Below are 22,760 nucleotides of genomic sequence, written 5' to 3'. Positions count from 1 at the left end.
AACTCACACAGCAGTTGCCTGGACTCCTCTTCGATTTGCGTGAAACTTTGTCCTAAGAGGTAACTTTTGTCCCTGATCACGAATCCGAGGTCCGTTTTTTGATATCTCGTGACGGAGGGGCGGTACGACCCCTTCTATTTTTGAACATGCGAAAAAAGAGTTGTTTTTCAATAATTTGCAGCCTGAAACGGTGATGAGATAGAAATTTGGTGTCAAAGGGACTTTTATGTAAAATTAGACGCCCGAATTGATGGCGTACTCAGAATTCCGAAAAAACGTATTTTTCATCGAAAAAAACACTAAAAAAGTTTTAAAAACTCCCCCCTTTTTTGTTACTTGACTGTAAAAAATTTTGGAACGTATCATTGTATGGGAAATTTAATGTACTTTTCGAATCTACATTGACACTTTTTTTTTCATTTTTTCATTTAGAACAATATTTTTCATTTTGAAATTTCGTGTTTTTTCTAACTTTGCAGGGTTATTTTTTAGAGTGTAAAAATGTTCTACAAAGTTGTAGAACAGACAATTACAAAAATTTTGATAAATAGACATAAATGGTTTGCTCACAAACATCACGAGTTATCGCGATTTTACGGAAAAAAGTTTTGAAAAAGTTGGTCGTCATCGATCATTGCCGTTCATCGTCACCCGCGACAGACACAGACGACGAAACAAAGAGAAACGCAAAAAGTAACTTTTTCAAAACTTTTTTTCGTAAAATCGCGATAACTCGTGATGTTTATATGCAAACCCCTTATGTCTACATATCAACATTTTTGTAATTGTCTGCTCTACAACTTTGTAAAACATTGTTACACTCTAAAAAATAACCCTGCAAAGTTAGAAAAAAACACGAAATTTTAAAATGAAAAATTTTGTTCTAAATGTAAAAATGACCCTTCTGGGTCAATGTAGATTCGAAAAGTTCATTAAATTTCCCATAAAATGACATGTTCCAAAAAAATTTACAGTCGAGTAACGGAAAATGGGAGAATTTTTGAAACTTTTTTAGTGTTTTTTTCGATGAAAAATACGTTTTTTCGGAATTCTGAGTACGCCATTAAATTAAGCGTCAAATTTTACATAAAAGTCCCTTTGACACCAAATTTTTATCTCATCACCGTTTCAGGCTGCAAATTATTGAAAAACACGTCCTCGGATTCGTGATCAGGGACAAAAGTTACCCCTTAGGACAAAGTTTCACGCAAATCGAAGAGGGGTCGGGGCAACTTTTCCCGATTTCGTGTGAGTTGGTAGAGAATTACAAAATGTGTAAAAATGTGAACCTGATGAATATTCATCAAAAACTGATTAAAATTCATCATTTTCTGGAGTAAAATTAATCATTTTTTTTTTTGTTTCTGAAAAATTAATTACACCAATATATTTCTCGGAGTTTCACCATTTTGTAAGAAAGGCTCTATTTCACCTCTAGTGATATTAAATCGGGTTTTTGGGGTAAAATTATTCATTTTTTTTGCCACAAAATCTGTCACCATTTCTTGATGAATATTACCATCATTTTTTTCTGTGTGGTTTCAGCAAAAAAAATCGTTGGTTAAGTGATTTTTTTTCGCAAATATTAGCAAAATCAAACCAGGAAAATCCTTCTGCTGATTTGTCGATTGATCCCCTTTCCTTGTAGTTATTCATTGCCATTTAAATAACTTGAAGTGTGCATACTGGAATCGTGAAATGTCACGAAATACAATTTTCGTTCTGGATAAGTTTTGTCTCCACACAAACAAAAAAAAAATGATGGTAATATTTATCAGGAAATGGTGACAGATTTTGTGTCTAAAAAAATGATTAATTTTACCCCAAAAACCCGATTTAATATAAGCAGAGGTGAAATAGAGCCTTTCACATAAAATGATGAAACTCCGAGAAATATATTGGTGTAATTAATTTTTCAGAAACATAATGATACCACCCAGTGAGAATTTTACCTAAAGCTTCGAATCTTTTTAGGCTAAACCTCAAATGCCATTTTTTTTTATTTCAGAGGTACATTATTTGTCGCAAGATATTTAAATTTAATTAAGAAAAACATATTGGATTGAAATTATTAGAAAAAAAATAAAGGGTACTCAGTCTTTATTGTTAGTCTATGATTAACTTAAAAAATATGTATCGCTATTGCACTTTGTTGATCTATTATCAGAAGTCAGAAAGAACATTTTCACGCGCAGGCGTAAAAGCGCTGGTGTTGAAGCGCTGGCGTTGAAGCTTCGACTTGACGACTTGTCGAGCTTTCGAGCGAGAACGAGCCGGGACTTCGAATTTGATGTTCAGTATATGATTTTGTATAAATCCAAAAATTTTATAGGAAAAAATAGGGTAAAAATAAGACGAAAACACTGAAATGGCTATATCTCTGGAAATACATTTTGGAAAAGCTTCAAATTTTGGGCCCAAGCAGTTTATGGCGCATGTTTTCGAATGACTTTTTGTTTGAAACTGAATTCTTTTAATTTGATAGTGTTATCTGTAAAATAGTGGCAGTGCGTGGCCGAATGGTTACGCTGTCCGCTTTGTAAGCGGATGATTCTGGGTTCGATTCCCATCTGCTGCAACCTTCCATCGGATGAGGAAGTAAAATGTCGGTCCCGGCCTTGGTTGTTAGGCCGTTAAGTCATTCCAGGTGTAGGAGTTGTCTCCATGCCATAAGTCCAAACAACACACCAAACCAAGCCTACTCCGGTGGAATCGCTGGCGGCGGTTGGACTCGCAATCCAAAGGTCGTCAGTTCAAACACTGGGGTGGAAGGTTCCTTGGAGTAAAAAGAGGTTTGGGTGCTCTCCCTATTCAAGCCTTCGGACTCCTAGGTTCGAACAGAAACTTGCAATAGAGACCACAAAAGACCCGGGGGTCGTTAATGTGGATGGTTTGATTTTTGATCTGTAAAATAGTCCAAAAAAACCTAAAAAAAATGGCTTTGACCACATTTACTGGTCGAAATCGAAAAATTAAATGTTCGTCTCCGACCCCACGGCTACAGATCTGACTTATAAAAATTGTGGGTTTTACGAGCGGTTTTCCAGTGATGGAAGACGCAAATTTTTAAGAGCGGATACAGACATCGCTCATGTATTTCAGAAAAAGTGCTCTCAAAAATCAGACTTTGAGTTCCGGGTTTCGGGCCAAAATTCAATCGAAAAAGCGCATTCTTACCTTCAATTCACACCCAAAGGAAAAATATATCTCAAAATCTGCAACAATGGATTTGCTGCAGAAAATGTCACATTTTATAACATTTTTTGCAGCAAGCCCGTAGATCATTTTTGCCCGCGTGTAAAAATTTCAGCGATCTGCAGTTCTTACATATAATGCTGGCCCGTCCCCGAGCAACACTCCAAAGAGAAGAATATGTTGGTGCTCTTTAAGCGTCCATGGTGTGGTGGTAGCGTGTCGGATCAATAATCAAGAAGTTGGTGGTTCAATTCTCGTTCTGTTAAGGGTTTTTTTTTTGTGAAATACAACAAAAAGCCGTCGGTAATGTCGATAATTGTCGGTAACGGGCAAAAACCCCTATATCTCAAAAAATGCATGAGGACAGTTTTCATGCAGATTCTGTTATACTTTCATGCCGCCATGCATCACAATCATGCGACCGCCGTTTGGGTGTAGTAATAGGATTTTTCCTGGGACGAATCCTCGCCGTGCATGATTTTTTTTAAGATTTATGAGAAAAACATTTTTTCAAAAGCAAATCTTAAACCTTTCTTTTGTAAGAAAGGCAAAATGATGAACTTTCATCAGTTTTTGATGAATATTCATCAGGTTTACATTTTTACATATTTTTTATGTAATATTACTCAAAAAAATAAGTAATATTCAACCTACCAAATTTCCAACATTCCAAAATTCAACTCTTTTTTTTTAGTGTGTAGAAGCTATTCTATAACATGCTGCAGTCCATTTTTTTTTAATTCCAGTGGGATGATTCTGGAGACCTTAAGTTTTATATCCAATATGACTTGCCCAGAAACGCAAACTTCTTTCCCATTTTTTGCCGCAATATAATCAATTCGAGAAGCAAAACCTGACGTAGCTTGAAAAATTACTCATTTGCTTTTTTCCCAGGATGCCAATCATAACCCATCTCCCGGCCAATGACGATGGCTTTTGTATATTAGGTCAAGACCCAGTACGTACATTTTTCACGACCATCTATCCAGGTGAAAAAAAAACTCCCAAAACTCATCAATCGCCCAAGCGCCATAACCTACTATCGTGACTTGACTAGTGCGCGCCCAATCTCTGACCCCCATGATGGAGGGCATCACCTGAGAAGACAACGCGAAAAAAAATGTTTCAATCATCTCACCGGATCCACCAACAAAAAGCAAAAATGATGCTCCCACCATGATCCCAAATCTGCCAATCTCCTCTCGATCGCAGACGCATCAATAACAAATTCATGTTTTTGCTACTAATGACCCCAAAAAACAATACCCTATAGCCAAATATACCCGCATCGCGGCGGCGTAAGATTGATTGCTCATCTTGAAGAACTGACCAATCTAAGAAGTGACGGGGTAAAAAAGGCATAAAAACCAAGCCGAGACCCCTTCCGCGAGATGTGCTGTTATTTCCCGCGCGAGTTTGTTATTTTGGACCTGTTGCTGTTGTTGGTCAGATTCTTTGCCTAAGCAGCAGCCCAAAAAAAAGGAGACTCCCAAAATCCGTTACTTTGGCACACAAAAATAATCATATATACCTTTAAATCTTCGGATCTGCCGAAGAGTGTGTGTGAGTGTGAGAAGTAAAGTGTGTACGATATATTATCTTAAATTGGCTTCGAAAAGAGTTTGCACCGTGCCGGGCCAAGAAGGGTAATTTGCTAATATGGATTTGCCAGATGAGCGCAGCCCATGACCATAGAAGATGGAATAGTACAACACTATTGGCCTGATGGGGATATTCTTTTCAAGAGAATCAATGACGTTGGCGTTATTTGCTCTTGACGCATTCATCGTTTTGATCACATTCCTTAAGTTTAAAATTATCTTTCAAATCCCTTCTTATACCTTCGAATTGCATTTGCGACAACAGAGCATAACGGCGGTCCGAAATCTCATCAATAGCCCGCGTCGTACAGCTGTGTGCGTTTTTTGAACACTCGTCGTAGTATTTGTAGGTCATTCGGTTTCCTGCCTTGGCCCTCTCGAATTTGCTGCTCGTTCAAGACGGTACCCTTGAGCGCGCGGGCCGGCTAATTAGCAATGCCGCTGCTGGTGATCTTGAACGGTTTGGTATGGCCCCGTGGTTCGTATGGAGATGAGCTTGAAAATTCTCTAATTGCTGTGGAAAGGATTGGCTAGCATTGAGCTTTTGGTTGGGCCAAATTTTACTCGTCAGACAATTTGGAAAAAGTGGTGTATCATTTGTTGTTTAGAATTTATCAACGTTCTGTTGTGTTTCACGATTTTAATAATTGAAATACTGTTTTCTGGATTAGGCTTTTAATTTTTTGTTAAACGCGCAACGCAAAACATTTTGCATGAAGAAAACATTATTTTTCCTGAAATTAAGCATCACAGCTCACTGCAATAATCGACTTGAAAACATGTGTTTTCCACCCGTGTAAGCATTTTCTTCAGCTGGTTCAATTGCAACGTTAAGCCCCCTTGCTCTGTTTTTCCTCTTTATGCTGATTGAAGCTTTTTTCTCCCCTACCCCCTCCCTCTCGACGATCATCGCGTGCATCCCCGATTTCTAACTCACCCTCCTTTCGCTACCCTTTTCCGCTTCGTAGCCGGTTACCAGCTGGGCTCTGCTCTAGTACCTGGTAGTACAATCCCCATCAGCAGGGAAGGGCCCACGTGAAATTTATAATAATTATTGCATGTTTAGTATAAATTTAATTTCGCTTTTGCGCTCGCCTTTGCTTGTCCGTTTCATGTTGCATTACTAAAGTTAGTACCTATATCGTTCGTTAGCTAGTCAGTGTTGTTGCCAACACGGTTAATGTGCTGTACCTCGAATCGGTGGCTGTTCGAACTACTGCTGCTACACTATTTGCAAATTATTATTATTTTTAATCGTTCTTGCGAACGCCGCCGTGTTTTTACGCAATCGATTTCGTTTTGCTGCGTTTGGTGAGCTCTGGCCGTTGGTTGGACGCCCAAGAAGCTCATTGATGGATTTAAATAGGCTGCAATGAAGGTTTTTCGTTGTCGTCTTCGACTTGGGTCCAGACGACTGGGTTGGACTGTGTGCAATGTGCAACCAGGCGTTAAATTGTTGCGGTAATTGATTTGTAGGCCTGCGTTTTGTACTACATTTGTAGTGCAGATTGTTGAACACAATTTTTAAAAAAAGGCGGAAATTTCTCAGATTAAGGATACATTGTCAACATTGTCCTGAAGTGTGACAAAACCTCCTCTGGCTAAATTCACTTTGGCCAGTTTCCGCACTTGAAGCAAGTTGTAAGGTGTGTCAAGATAACACGATCGGACCAAAACCTCTTTCAAATAAAGTGTGACAACAGTGCATGGCGTTTTTTCCGGTTTTTGTTGAATATCTCAGGGTTGAAATCGAATTTTGGCATTGTAAATTTTCGAATCAACGTGCGACAAGAAAGCACGATCACGACAATGTGAGCGTCAAAGTCAAAGGTTAATGGGGCCTTCAAGTTAGATATTATAAAAAAGTAAAAAAGTGATGTATTGCCGAAAAAACAATAATGTCTCACATTTTTATAAAGATCATTTGGAAATTGGAGGTTGGAGGATTTGGCTGATGGAACAACAATAATGTTCAGGGCAATATAAAAGTGTAAATGTGTAAAAATGTTACAAAACTAATGGTTAAGTGTTTTATCATGTCTTAATAAGTAAAAGTAAGTAAATCTTTCCCAGTTCCTGAGGGGAACACCCTTGAAGAGTATCGGGGCCGGCATTTACAAAGCGGATTCAGTGGCAGTTTCATTCTCAACTTAATGTTAACATGTTAAGGTTAATGTTAACATTCCATAGGTCGCCTCCCTAAGGTGTCGTGATAAGGTCCAGTTTGTGACGATACACTACCTTCCCTTTACTAAGCAATCGATTCCAGAAGGGAAAAGATCACCAGTTGTGTTGGTCCGAGCCGGGATTTGAACCCCGATCTACCGCTTACGAGGCGGAAGCGTTACCACTGGGCTACGTGGCTCGGTCGAAAATGTCTTAATAGAGTTATCAATACTAGTGAAAAAATACGCAATTTGCAGACTAAAAAAATCTTTGAAAATTTAGATTTAGATTCGATCTCCAATAAAAATTTAAAAATTTATTAACAATTGTACATTTAAAAAAATAAAGAGATTAGAGATCATATGAAAAATTTAGAAAAAAAACTTGTTGCATAATTTTTAACCTTTGCTCCAATGTAGTCGGTAAAACATCAACAAAATAAATTTATGAATGTTTGAATGATTAATCCATTTACGAACCGTTCAGCAACATCTTTGATTTTTTGAAAATCTCGTGATCCAGAATGTTCATATTGATAAAATACCTAATCTAAAACATAGCTAACACTAAATTCAACCCCGATAAACTTGAATAAATAGTATGTTTGCAAATATACAATTTGTACAACATGGCATTAATTTCAGCCTAACAAGCTTCGTTTCGCTGAACAGTTCATATAAAGAAATAGGAAGAAAGCTTGTTTTAAATAGGATTCGATATGCTAAAATAAGTGTTCCATACTTTAACTTTGCTTTCGTAAAACTTCTATACTGCCCATCCCAAGTTACATTTTTTTCCAGGAGTTCTACAAGAGCTCTTCAAGATAGCTACAGCACAGCAGTTTGGACCGCGGTAGGATAAAACTCTCTTCATGTAACTACTCTTCCAAACTCCTGAAGAAGTTTTGAAGAGAATTTTATTCTACCGCGGTCCAAACTGCTATGCTGTAGCTATCTTGAAGAGCTCTTGTAGAACTCCTGGAAAAAATGTTACTTGGAATGTTCGCATAAATGTCCCATATGCAAAAACAGCAAGCTGAGAAAAACATATTGAAGTTTGTCCCATACATAAGGTTACGTGTTAAGTTTTCGTGGAAAAACTGAATTTCCTCCTGATTTCAAAGAACAAAGTACTGAATGTTATAGGCTCTTTTGAAAGAGCACAAACTGCATAAAAAACTTGAAATCGATGAAAATGCATTTGGGACATTTATGCGATCAGGGGCAGTAAAGTGTACTGTATCACGTTAACAACTCCACAATGCATCACATCCATGAATGATAAATGGATTAAAAATACAGATAAGGGAAAACCCTGTACCGGCCAGTCAGTATGGAACACTCCACTTGAAGGGTCCACTTATTCCCCTCAACCCAACAGCTGTAAACCAGGTTAACGAACGACCTTCTTGCGGAGGGGGGCTCCACCCGTCACGTCCCAACAGGGGTAATTAATTACCGGTTCTTGTGGTTGCGTGTCCGGTCCGGTAATACGTCACAACTTTCGGGCTAAATGATACCCGTGCCGTGTCGTAATCATACCTTGTAAGGGTCCAAACAAGTGTTGGCATAAAAAGTGCAATTTCCTCCCCAGTTTTGTGAGCCGTCTCAACTCACACGCGGCGTATACTTGACTTTGACGCCACAAACTCGGGGTAGAAAAGTGGTATGATTGATCACACACGTGCCCGGACGATGAAGAAGCCCGTCTGATGAACTATCAGGTGTCAGATGGGTTAAGGTACAAACTGCTCTTTGTCTTAGCTAGCTAGTGGGATCAATATCTTGTGAATCTGAGCAGTAAACTTGAGCTGATAGACTTATAGCTTGTGTGGCTCGGGTATGACTTTTGACGGACAAGTGGCAGTGTAATTTTAAATGAAACTAATAGAGGTGCTTTAAATTACACCAAGTGACGTGCTGCTAATGACACCCAGCTTGAACGAGATGAAGTTTAGAGTCAAACGGTCCAGCAAGATCAATCAGCCGTGACTAAAATTTGAAAAGCAAATATAGGTGCGTAAAAATCTGGAATTAATCTAACGTACCTACTAAGTAACTGTACAAACCGCTTTTGGTGACGCAACACAAGCAGCTCGTCGAGATTTGGGACACCCCAAGACGCGATCGAGGCCGCGTGCTTCAATTGTGTGTAGGGTGTGTGTAGGGCAGGGGTTCCAACAATTTTTAATCTCCGACTGACAATTGAAAAAAATAGCAAGTTCTTCAGAAACCCCGCTGCCAATTTGGACTATAACGCACGACACAACCCATAGCCAAATCTAGCTGGCAGGAAAGTAATCAAACATCGCACGACACTTAGCGACATCGCAGCGCGCAGGCCACCGATCGAACTGACAAAGCGCCGTTCTGTGTGCCATTCATTGTCAGGCGCTATTTAGGCGTCCATTACGCTGCCTCGTCACCCCAACGACACCCCCACAGTCGAAAGGGGGAGCTGCTGGGCCACCACGCGGAGTCTTGTTTCAAGCGCGAAACGCTAACTCGGCACGTCTAATCCAACTTCGGCGCAGACTTGACAGACGAGCCGTCAGCTAGAAGTGCTTCCTACAAAACAATTACAATACCAACAGCTCGTGTGACGACGACGCTAACGACTTTCTGCTGACACTGATGGAACGTGCCCCGTTTCTGAGCCGGCTGCTGACTCAGCCGGGCTGGCGACGGCGGCTAGTTCTGTGAGGAACTTTCAGCTATCCAAATTCCTCTCCCTGGTTGTTGATTTGTTGAGTCCGTCGGCAGGTTGGCTTGCTGCTTGATCAGAACGCCGCGTTCGGGTTGATTGAATCTGCTGACAAGTAGCGAAGCTTGTATCGGGTTACAGTGCCCGTGTATCTCGTATCGGATTCTGACGTGAGCAATGTGAGCCCATTCCTGAGTGATCTCGGTTTTGGACACGCGCGATCGGCGTTCTGTCCTGATTTTGTAAAAGTTTCAAGCGAAAGAAATCTGGTTTGGGTTGACCTCGTTTCGTAGGTTTTGTGTCTTGCACTACTACCATGAGCTTATGTTTAGCGCTTATCAATTCTAAGATCTAGCACATCCGGTAATCAATCAATTTCTATGCAAACATACTTTCTTGGAGATTTTGTTAATATGTTTCAAATGAATGTGTCTCAGTGAAACAAGAATTATCAAATTTACTTTACAAATAGTTCAATCTAGGCAGACTAGCTAGACATCTGTCCATCAATTAGACTACATTCAGCAGAAAACCGGATTAACATGCCAAACAACACCATGTCTAATTAAGTAATCTCCCGCGGAACAAAATACCCATTAAACTTAACGAAAAAAAAAACTGCAAACAAATCTGTCTCACAAAAACATCCCCAAACCAAATCCAAATTGGCTTTGTGACCGGCCGCTAACAAGTTCAGGTTGTTGTTTTTCGCAAAACTCGTTTGGGGCTCGACCGTTGATTCGATTTCGTTTCAGAACCAGTCCCCGGTTCGACAACCGCGACCGAAGCTTGTTGGAACATCTTCATCGCATCCAAGACCAGACTGTGACGACTGCGACTGGCTGCACGTCTGAAACTTTTTGCATCCAAAACAAAAGCCCCCAAATGTCCGGCGGCGTGTTCTGGACCAACGACCCCTCGGCGGTCAATGGCCCCCTTAATCGACATCTTCCTCGCGTCATCGGTCGCCATTTGGGAGCGAAAGCATGAATCCGCGGGCAGTTACTGTACCTTCGAGAATGTATGGGTTGAAGGAGTTTGGGTCATTTCGTCGAAAATAGTAGTTTTTGCAATTCCGTCTTGAAACTTCCTACTTTTCCTGTCATTCTCGCGTGACGAAACAGCCTACTTTTATCTACTAAAAATAACAGAATCGAAAACAAATGCTGAGAAGTTCTACTTTTCAGCACTGAAATGGATGCTGAAGAGTTGAACTTTTCAGCACTAGTTTTGAAAAGTAATACTTTTCAACATTTATTTGATTTAAACGATTTATTGACAAAATACCTGAACATTCGACTTATAATTTCACTCAATGGGTGTTTTTCAGAAATGCAAGAAATGTTGTAAGGAACTCGTTGCAAACCTTGATTTTTCAGCACTTGTCGTATTTATCCAACTCGGTGAACCTCGTTGGATAAATGTACGACACGTGCTGAAAATATCTTCTTTTTGCAACTTGTTGCTTAAACTTAATAGTTATGGATAAATACGACGAGTGCTGAAAAAATCAAGTTTTGCAACGAGTTGCTTACAACTTTTTTGCAATCCCGAAAAACGCTTTTTGAATGGAATTTTATGTCAAGGAACCATGCATAAACCACGTGGACACTTTATGGGGGGGAGTAAGGCGATTGTCCACGCTCCATACAAAAAAGATTTTTTTTTTGTATGGACAATTGTCCACGAGGGGGGTGGGTTCGAGACTACCAAAAAAGAGTCCACGTGGTTTATAGATGGTCCCCAAACATCCATGTGTTAAGTGAATTCACCGTTCAAAACAAAAAAAAAGTATTGAAAATGTTACTTTTTGCAATTCCGTTGTGAAACTATTTACTTTTCCTGACATTCTAGCATGACGAAAAGGCCTACTTTTCTCTACTAAAAATCAAAGTTCAGAAAAGTGATACTTTTCGAAACCAGTGCTGATAAGTTCTACTATTCAGCAATGAATTGGGTGCTCATGCTGAAAAAAAACTTGTTTACGCAACTTGTTGCATAAACTTCTATTTCGTAACTGATGTTTAAAAGTTCAACTTATCAGCACCCATTTCAGTACTGAAATGTATTGAAAGAGTAAAGAAAAGTAGGCCGTTCCGTCGCTCGAGAATGACAAGAAAAGCAAGTCGTTTCACGACGGAATTGCAAAAAGGTTGTTTAAACGAACATAACATTTCGTCAACTGTGTGCTATCTTGTGACAACGACCATTTAGTACTTTTCGAGAAAATCGATTTTTAAAGTTTGATCATAAATATTTTCAAAACTATGAATCGTAGAGCCAAACTTTTTGAAGCAATCGGTTCGTATACTATCGCTCAACAAACGCTCCAAGTTTCAACTAATTTGGTTACACCAGTTAAAAGATACACTAAATTATGTAATCAAAAATCTGAAAAGCACGTGTCACAAGTGTGTTTCGAAAATAAAATTGTACTACGTGTCACAAGTGTGCACAGAATTTCCATACAAACTAAAATAGACTTAAATCAATAGTTTAACCGACTTAATCAGTATATTTTCAAAAACAAAAGGTTGCATAGCCTTTAGAAAATGTGTATCAACATAAATTTGTGAGAAACAAGATAAAATTTCCACTTTTTCCAACAACATGTATGATGTGTCACAAGTGTGCACGATTATTTTGATAATAAATTGGTCTATGTCACAAGTGTGTATTGCGATATCTGGGAAACGGAAGCGAGTTTCCAAAATCGGGTTTAAGCATCTTGTAGTGTTTGTTAAGTATAGCAAAACGTCATCATTAACTCACTTTCGACCAAAATGGTCCATGTCACAAGATAGCACACAGCTGACGATTTATCAAGTTGTCAATTCCATCAAAATGAATCAGTTTGGACCTAGAGGTGGGCAAAACCGCTATTTTTAGAAGCCGCTCATTTTCGCTCGCTCATTAAAATGAGCGGCTCTATTTAACGGCTCTTTCGCTCTTTTCGAAATTTTGATGAAAAGGTTATTTAAAAACGTTACTTAATCCACCCTTAGGTGGTTGGCGCCTTCCTCACATTTAAAGGGTGCTATCCAAAATGCAAAAAGTGCGTAAATAACACTTAAGTGCTTATAACTTTTGATAGGGTTGTCAGATCTTTAATGTTTTGGACGCGTTGGAAAGCTCTTTTGAATACCTATCCAACGATAGGTTGCATGAGAGATCCGGACAACGTTTTCATCAACATATCTGAGATCCGGCCTAAAAAAAGCGTATAAATTACACTTGAGTGCTTATAACTTTTGATAGGATGGTTCACTTCAATGTCTTGGACGCGTTGGAAAGGTCTTTTAAATACCTTTCTGAAAATGTATAGCATGACGGAGTTTCTTACAAAAACCACCCTTTTTACAATCTTGCGGACTTTTGCTAAAATCGTTTTTTTAACATAACTTTTGAAGTACTTAACTAAACTGCATAATTTTTAATAGCGACTTATGGGACCTCAAGACGGATCGAATGACGCCAAAACGGACAAAATCGGTTCAGCCAATGTCGAGATAATCGAGTGACAATTTTTTGATCAACATCCCACCACACACACAGAAATTTGCTCAGAATTTGATTCTGAGTCGATAGGTATACATGAAGGTGGGTCTAGAAGGTCTAATTGAGAAGTTCATTTTTCGAGTGATTTTATAGCCTTTCCTCAGTAACGTGAGGAAGACAAAAAAGGGTGTGATTTTTAGGTTTTTTTTATTGGATATTTATAAGTTTTTTCTCCAAATTTATAGATTAAAGTTTGAGTGCACACCAAACTTTAATCTATAAATTTGGAGAAAATTGGTATTAATTTTACAAAATTGCACTTTTCTGCATTAAATTTTGATCGATAAAATCAATAAAAATTTCATCGGGCAAATTGATTTCCAATCCGTATGGGCTTTTTTATAAAGTTCTGGTAAAATTTTCCATGCTAAGCATTTTGAATCGCTCAAATTTGTGTTCGGATATTACTCAAATGTATCTTCATGTTCAGTTGTGTAATGAAAAGTTTGTTTTATTTTGTTTAGAAAATTATTCACTTTTAGAATAATTTCAAAGGAAATATAAAAACGAAAATATGGGTTTGAAAACTGTTTAAATATTGGCATAAATGCTATTTAAAGTCTTTCAATGCATGGCATTGAATTGGCAAATTTGACATATTTTTTTTTTTTTTTTGAATGTTACTGCAATTTGTAGGAAATTTTATGAAAACTAATGCTACAGTCATTCCATCTTGAAACGGTTCATTTAAAAGACTGGAGTTTAAAAAAGAACCACGGTTCTTTTTTTTTTGTGAGCCATGGTTCGTTAGCTCTTTTTAGCGAACTGGCTCTTTTTTTGCCCGCCTCTAGTTTGGACAATTTCGACAAAAAATTGTCACTTTGCTGAATAGAATAATCTTTTTAGCAAACAGGACATCCCGTCGAATAAGTCATTTCACATGCAAGATCATTTCAAAAATTAACCAAAAAAAGCTATTACACTGAATAGTTTTTTATTGTGCCAAATCTAATTGGAATGTTAAACTGGTCATTTTACCGAATGGCTCATTCAATCGAGAGACTCATTTCATCGAATGATACCATTTGCTGAATGAGTCATTTCATCGAATCATTCCAAGACTCAAGATCGGTTCAAGATTAAAAAAAAACTAAATGAGAACTGACGTCGACAAAACGGCATTCGACCAAATGTCCAACACCCCTGTGCAGAAGTCATCGCGCAGTAAGATTCGCGCGACCAAACCAGGAAAGTCAGCATTAAGAAGTGAAGAAAAATCGGTTCCAGATAAGCCGGCTCGGTCCGGACGGACCCCCTTCCTTCTTGGGCAGGACGCTGTAGTTTTCTGGTCCCGCTAGTCTGGTCGGTGACGTAAAACAGTGGGAGTCGTCTGACTGTCTATTAGCAACAAATAGGCACATTCAACAGGTGGTTCGGTGTGGACCAGAATGTCCGTGCTCCGTGGGTTGGAATTATCATAATGAATGGGAATCAATCGGACAAGTTTTTTTTTTGTTTTTCTTTTGGACTCTTTAGCTGTCGTTAGAAGCTACTTATGAATGGTCGTGACAAATGTTTCTAGCTTATCGGAAAGTCATTAACTTGGCCTCTTCTTGATTTATGACCTAGAGCGAAAAATATCTCCAAACTATTCTTTCCATGGAAGACAACAATTATCTGAACTGTAATTTATGTAGAAAAATAAAGAACTGCCATTGTTCAGTGACCTTCCATAAACGTATTTGAAAGGAATACGATGAACTCTTCCTCCAACTCCTATTGGCAAAACATAAAAGCAACCATTATGTCTTCGTTTGATTCCCGCAAAGTATCAGCATGACCCGTCAATATTTGGTCAATCGTCCGCAGCCACTCAATGACACTCGACTCAACTACCCATGGCAATTCAGAGTCGCGCCACGATGACTTGTTTTAGCTTAATTTGATCTCCCCTCGGGGGTTGTTCTCGTTCTACGCCCGCTACGGTTGGCTTTAAAACCAAGAGCCCCCAGGTGACGGCTTATGTGAACGTGTGTGTGTTGTGGGCTTACGGGTTTGGCCAAAAAACCGGCTTTGGCACCTCCACTAATGCTACATAAACCGCTCCAGAGCATGTGAGTCGTCGGCTGAGTCCAAAAGCACTTCCCCGAGGGTCGCCGATTTTTGTCTTTGTAATTGGAAGAATGCTTTGGTATCACTCACAAAGGAAGCGTTCTTTCATAACGTAACGCAAAATTTGAGATTTTCCAATAAATCAACCCTGAGAATTTCATTTGATTTTAAATAGCTAGTTTGATATTAATAAGAATCTAAAAATCTTAAAATCAATATCATTAAACATTGAAATACAATTTAGAAAGCTTAAGAGATAATTCCAAACAATCGGGCTAGCAACTTTGTGAAACGATAAAAACTTGTATATTTTTCAAATAACATTGTTAAATATGCGAAATTGAAACACATTTTTTGCAAACTTTAAGTTCAACCGAAACAATTATTTGAGATAAATGTCTAATTAGCAGTTCTCCCCGAATTCCAGAAATACACAGATTTTGTTTGTATTTTTTTATGAGGCTCAACCTTTTTGGGAGTCTTCAATATGAACAAATAAGTCATACAATTACATACAAAACGGTACCGTCAACAGGGGTAACAGTGGGTCTGGGAAGTGAGATTGAAATGCTAATATTTGTATGACCCAATGTCACCCTTGAAACGATACGAAAAATATTCGATTTTGGAATCAGGACTAACATTCCTAACATTTTAACTCCAAAACCCATTAATTGAAAAAAAAATAATGAAATATCTCTAAAAGAAAATTTATCAGCTAAGAAAGTAGGAAAAAAGTATTTTTTCCGTAAATTATAAATATGCAAAAAATGTAAGGAAGACCACATTCCCCTTCAAGATGACTCAATAAGTGCCTTTCAGCATGATGCTGGGACGCGTTTGCTGGTGACCCCCAACCTGGGTCCAACTTGCAGTTCTTGCTGCCCCCTCCTTCTGCAGACTAAACTACTACACAAGAAGGGGTCTCACCGACTGCGCAAAAAACCAGTTTTATTGCCGAGGTACGCGTCACGTGTGCCACTCTCGGCGTGCGGTTCGCCGAATGGAACGCTCCGGAAAGTGGAACCTCTGCCTTGCCAGAACAAGGGTATCTCACCTCTGCTAGGTCGTTGCATTTGCTTGCGAGGTTCTTCCAGAAGGACGCGGCACCGAACGCGCGCGGGGCTGGTGGATTCCAGCCACGATGATATCACACTTATTTTTCATTACTTAATACACCGAGATTGCGCGGAACGCACCATAAAAACCAGTTTGGGAAGGCAGGAACCAACCGCCGCTGATTATGTGTGCAAAACATAGCCAAGAGAGTTGGGTGAAGCAAAAAAGACAGAAATAACCACGCTGTAAAACACGACTTTATACAAGAGGCAACGCAGATATGTCACGGTGACATGTTTTGGAGTAAGTTTTTTTATGTTTTGCCGAAATCGAGTTCATTGCACAAATTTGCATACGCTAACTCAAAAGTTAGCAGGACCGCTTAATGTGTGATATGAGGAATTTGTCACCTCACCAGTTGTAGTGACGCTGCGACGGATACGAAGAAATCGACGATGGTCAAATATTTGCTGAACGACTACTAGGGGAATGTGACTCATTGAGGACGTGTCAAGTTCGCTGAAACAATATTCTATGAGCAAATTGTCGAACAGGTTGCGAATGTGTTTTGGTTTTCTAGAAAGCACTGAAATCCCCAGGCATAAATTAATCCGATTGCGATAAAGATAAGTGAACAACTATTTCACAATAAGGATTTCAGGCTTTTTGTGTGATTCACTGGGTATTTTAAGTCATGAGTCATAAATTTTAAACTATAGCATTTCGTCGTTGTCGTGCTATCCTGACGCACGTATATTTTAGAACAAATTGAGTTAAGAACGCCATTTTGTGCAACTCACAATGAATCACCTTTGGTCATTGTTGTCACTTTTCATAAGAAAATAGTTTCAGTCTAGTCGTGCTATCTTGACAATGCCTAAAAATTGATGTAAGTGCGACAACTGGCCAAAAGGATTTCAGGTCAGGACGCCTTTGACACACATACAAGCCCAACTACCCTAAACATTTGTATTTATAAAATACCTACATTCATAAGAAACATTTTCATTTGAATCTATTTTTACATTTCTCGAAAAAATGCATATTTTTCAAAATATGACTACCTATTTATTTCAAAAACCAAAAATATTTCTATGAAAAAAGGACTTACTTTATACGACAATTAAACCGAGTAAGAAAAATTATTTGCGGTAATTCAAGTTAAGGAAACTAGTATCGTCGCCATCGTGCTAACTTGTCGTACGTGCATTTTGGGCCAAATTGAGTTAAGAACGCCATTTTGTGCAGCTCACAATGCCTCACCTTTTGACCTTCACAGATCCCCAAAATTCGATTTCAATTCTGAGATATTCAACAAAAACCGAAAAAACTCCGTGCATTTTTGTCACTTTACATATGAAAGTAGTTTCAATCTTGTCGTGCTATCTTGTCACTCCATGAAAATTGATGTAAGTGCGACAAAAGGCCAAAGGGATTTCAGGCCAGGAAAGTCAGGATGCGTTTGTCGCACGTACAAGCTAGACTACCGTAAACATTTGTAATTATAACTCGGGACTCCAGCAACCAACTTCAACCAAACTTTGGGACAATGCACAGAATGGTGAGCCAAACAAAACGTGTTTGTTATTGTTTACATTGTGTGGTCTCGTTTTTGAATATTCAAGGTCAAACATTAAAACGCGTTTTTCTCGGAACGTCAAAATGGCGGGTGCGACAAGATAGCACGACGACGTCGGTATAATCGAATAAAAATTTACTATCGGGATACTAAATTTTGGTATTTTTGTGGTATTTTAGTTTTTTACCAAATATCTCTGAAACTATGGAAAAAGTTGACCAATTTTGACAAGGCCGTTAATTTTGCATCAAAATTGCAATTCAAAACAAATGTTTTTGTTTAAAATTTCAAATTCAAAGGGGTAGGTGGCGGTCGAGAGGGGATATCGGCTGCTGCGGGAATTGACTTTGTCAAGTCCCAAGCCTCCTCAAAAACCATCCCATCTAATCTCTCGGACGATCTGTTGGCGACTGAGCCTGAGCGTTGAAGAACTCTGTAACAATACGCAGAGAAGAGCTTCGAATGCTACTTTCGACTCGGTCACATGCTCTCAGGCAAAATTCGAGCTGAAGATTGGGCTATATGATCGGTAACGATCTCTAGATGGGTCAAAAATAAACGAGATTTCCCCTCAATCTCGCTCATCACCACGTCCTCGGATCGGTCTCTCGTGCTCGTGTGGCATAGGGGGATGGCGTCGCTATTTTTAGACCACGTTTTCCACTTTTTCTCATCGAAACCGACTACTTTATCGACTTCATTTTGCTGGGCGATATAGGACGTCGTCTATTAATATCTTAAATCCTTCTGAGCAATTCTCTTTATACGTTGCGCAAATTTATTTGTTGTAATTTCAATATGAAACTTTCCTTACAAAATTGCATTGGAAATATTCAAAATCTGTATCTTGAGAAGCGGTCTTATTGATAACGTATCTTTTGCAAAAACAAAAGAACAATGTAAATTTTCACTTTTCACAGCATCATAATATAAATTCTGGATTTTTGCACAGAAATCAACTTAATGTGTTTTGAACCACTTAATTTTTTTTCATGAAAAACAGAAAAAAAAGAAAAAAAGTTGAATTTTGGAATGTTGAAAATTTGGTAGGTTCAATATTACCTCTTTTTTTTTGAGTAGTATTACATAAAAATGTGTAAAAATGTGAACCTGATGAATATTCATCAAAAACTGATGAAAATTCATCATTTTCTGGGGTAAAATTAATCTTTTTTTTCCACAAAATCTGTCACCATCATATTACCATCATTTTTTTCTGTGTAAAATTCGAAACGAACTTGTTTAATGTATTTCATATTTTGAGAATCTAAATTTTTGCAGTATTACAATCAGTGTTTCTGTAACTATTGCAGTATTAATATTTTTTATAATATTTTAGATTTTGATTTAAAGGCATGTATTTAAACTGGTATAATTTTGAAAACGGTAAAGAAATGAAGTCACTGATACGATTTCTACTACACACTATTCCAGTTTGAATTCAAAGGCTTAACACTTTAAAACTATTATAGTTTTTGTTTTTTTGTCATTGCAATTATTTATCATTAGCTGTTGGCTTATAAGCAAGAAATTTGTAGATCATAATTCCCCTATTTAAATTAATTAACAACTCGATACTCACCATCAATTCCAGATGAGTGACTCGTAAAGCAAACTGATGTTTCCGCAATTAGACTCCATGGATGCCTAATGATATCCATTTACTAATAATCGGCAAGGGGCGTCACACTGTGACACCACCAACCTTCCATTGACCACACCGTGTTGTTGAGTGTCATTAATGAGAAAATCAATGCAATACCATACTCTACTACTACGCTCCGTGTGCGCACTATACAGTTCAAATAGTCAAGGGCTGTGACGAATACGATCTGGTGGTACATTTATTACCGCAACTGTTACATAATTAACCTCAAATCAACGAAAGGGAGGGTGTCTGCGACGTCATCATTACCACTAACAATCTGCCACCAGCGAGTTTGTGTATGTGTTTGATGGAAACTAAGAGAAAGTTTTTCCTGGTGGAAATTTGTATCAAGACTGGCAAATGAATTTTTTTCCTCGTTTGACCTGTGTGTAAAATCATTAAATTTCAAATGATGTGCATCGTAAGAGACTAATTCAGGTCTTGAATCTCCTCGCAAATCATGTTGCAACACTAATCACTCGATTTGTACTTCAGCTCCATATTTACATCTTGATACGAACCTCCAGCATAACTCACCGAAGCGTTAGGTAATAATCAAAACTAATAATTGTTTACTTTTTCTCGTTTAATTTTTCGCAGAAATCATGCACTGATCATCGGCCGGCAACAACTTGATCGTGTCCCTGTTTGAAGAGCCCGAGTTCGAGGTAAGAGTCTTGGTAGACACACTTCAGGTTGAACCTTATCGCTCTTGTTACCATAATTGAGTACCTCGGAGCGCGCGGTCGGAAAAGTGCAGCTCTAATTGTGTTATGTGGAGAGTCGGCACTGAACAAACAGTTGTTATGGGACCAAATTTTATTCAAAGTCTTTCAAACAATTTTTACGTGAAATAGGCTGATAAAAATCATTTTTTTCAACTTTTTCAGCGACAATTTCCCATAATTTTTTATACTGTGTTCTGGGCCTGCCCACCACGGTCAATATTTGCTGTGACTGTGACGACGACTTTGAGCAAATTGAGTTGGGAGTGTAATGCACTTTCTTTGTTCGAAGCCGCCTTTGGATGTGGTTGCTGGCTGGCGGTTGACCGCGTGGTGAATTGCGCGATTGCTCGAGCCATTTGGGATATAGATAAGGAAATGGTCCTCGTCGTTCATTCAGCTGGAACTGGGAACAATGTCATAAACAAGATCAACGGCTTGATTCTTCAAAGAGGTGTGCTGCAATGTGTTATGCAACTTTTAACACTTTGGTAGTCTGATATTCTGATCACGCCGCCGTTATGAAATAATGTTATAAGCTCATTTTCTAAAAAATAAAACTGCCCCTTTTACAATAAGCCCCCTATACACAACCTACCATTACATAAATAACTAGGAGTGTTTGGTAAGGTATGTCAACGCATCCTTCCTCCAAGAATCTGTCTCATGCGGTAAGTCTGGCCACTTAAATGAGTGTAATACATATCGAGGATTCTCGCAAGTACCTTCATAAATAATGTCAAGAAAACTTTGGAGCGTAATCTAACCACAAGTTCTTTTCAAGATGCTTTCTTGATTTTTTTTATATCAGTTACAAAAATTTCAAAATCGTCACGTTACACAAACTTTTCTGTCAACCAGCTAAGTTGCCCTAACATTGCATTGATGAAATCTCCTTGCAGTGGCATTTCACGGTGTGAATTTTTGACGCGTGAAACAATAACGCAAACAAATTGCTAAAGAGTTTCTTGCTATTTGTGCGCCATCAAAGCTCTCGTACGACAACCCTAAACTACAGACCTCAGCGACCGGGACCAATTGTTGTCCACTTTGGCACCACGGCATGGCATAGAATTGAAGAAAAGCGAGTGTTTTTCAGTGGAAAATAAGCGTAGAAACGGCTTTGAAGCAGCACCGAAACGTTTAAACTCTGCTTATTGCACCTCAACGACGAATGCTGTTTCTTCTCAGGAGAGGAAAAATCTTGCCAAATTGACCCATTGGTATCGCAAACATAAGGCTGACAGGTCTCGCCGCCGTGGACGGAGTCCACAGGTGCCGGTAATTAATTTGTTTTCCCATTGTTTAACTCAATGGTCAATTATATTCCCGTTTGGGCAAGTGGACGACCTGAATTGACGATCGCTTTTTTTCTTTTTCTTGTTTTGGTTGGTTTTTTGGGACGGATAGTACCATTCTTTCTTTATCGCGCCCGGTTTCTCCATCGGATTTGGCAACCCGAAACTGGTGTGGCCATAGCAAAAGGCAGGCCCATCAAGCAACGGGGCGCCCCTCTCGGAGCCCCTTTGTTTTGGCAAGAAAAATGGCTCATTAAACAGGTCAATGTCGTTCGCTGATTGAGGTCGAAGCGAAATTGGCACGTGATAACTTTCGGTTTGCCGTGTTCCAATTATCATATTGTTTCATTTATTTATCGAGCATATATCAATTTCAATTCGGTTTTATTGGTGAATAATCAAGATGCAATAAGTTCTTTTGAGGTACATAACAGAGTTTTGGAGTTCCTTACAGCTGTGTGTTACATCATAATCCATTTTGGAACAGTTATTGCTTGTAAATAAAGGTGTCACCAAGAGTAAGAAAAAAAATAAAAAAAAACTTACTAAAATTGCAAGGGAAAGGGGATAGAAATAGAAAAAGCTTAAAACTAGATCACAGTTTTTTATCCTTTATAGATGTGCTTGATCATCAGCTCCCCAAGGGCCAGGAATTGCTCCGCCTTGTTACGGCAGGTCCGAAACCGCGTCATCATCTCCCCTGCGAGAGCAAAGAACTCTGGCAGGGTAAAGAGATCTTCTCCGGTAACTTCTTGCTGGGCCGTATTGCCACTGCCGGCAGCGACCACGCTGGCGAACGATCGCCCCCATCCAGGAGGGAACGCTGAGTTGTCCGCTGGAACCGTACGATGACCAGCTGCCGGCACGGTTACGCTCGTACTTCGCTGAGGAGGGTGGGACGCTGCTGCTTTCTTCTTCCTCTTTTCCTGCTCCTCGAGGTAGGCCTTGCGCGCGACGCATCCGCGGTAATTGCCGGTATGGTTGCCGTCACAGTTCGCGCACTTTACGCGCGGCTTGGTTTGGTCTGCCTTGTCCCCCAAGTCCGCCTTTCGTGGCAGTGCGCACGCCTCCGAGAGGTGTGACTCACCGCACTTCACGCAGCGGGGCCGGAGGTTGCAGTTCCGCGAGCCGTGGCCGAATTTCTGGCAACGGTGGCATTGCGCTACGTCCGTCGGG

General features: G+C 39.2%; 1 protein-coding gene across 1 annotated transcript in view; it reads left to right on the top strand.

The window, feature by feature from the left end:
* LOC120413590 (uncharacterized) overlaps nt 1-22,760 on the top strand; it is a 142,413-nt gene that overhangs the window by 44,895 nt on the left and 74,758 nt on the right. Inside the window, exon 3 of the mRNA XM_039574498.2 lies at nt 20,162-20,229. The gene's annotated coding sequence lies outside the window, so the exon portion shown is untranslated. The remainder of the gene's footprint in view (nt 1-20,161; nt 20,230-22,760) is intronic.

The sequence above is a fragment of the Culex pipiens genome, chromosome 2 (assembly GCF_016801865.2).
Source record: "Culex pipiens pallens isolate TS chromosome 2, TS_CPP_V2, whole genome shotgun sequence".
NCBI lineage: Eukaryota > Metazoa > Arthropoda > Insecta > Diptera > Culicidae > Culex > Culex pipiens.
Note: the sequence above shows the minus strand (reverse complement) of the source record. Positions and strands in the feature narration are given on the sequence as shown.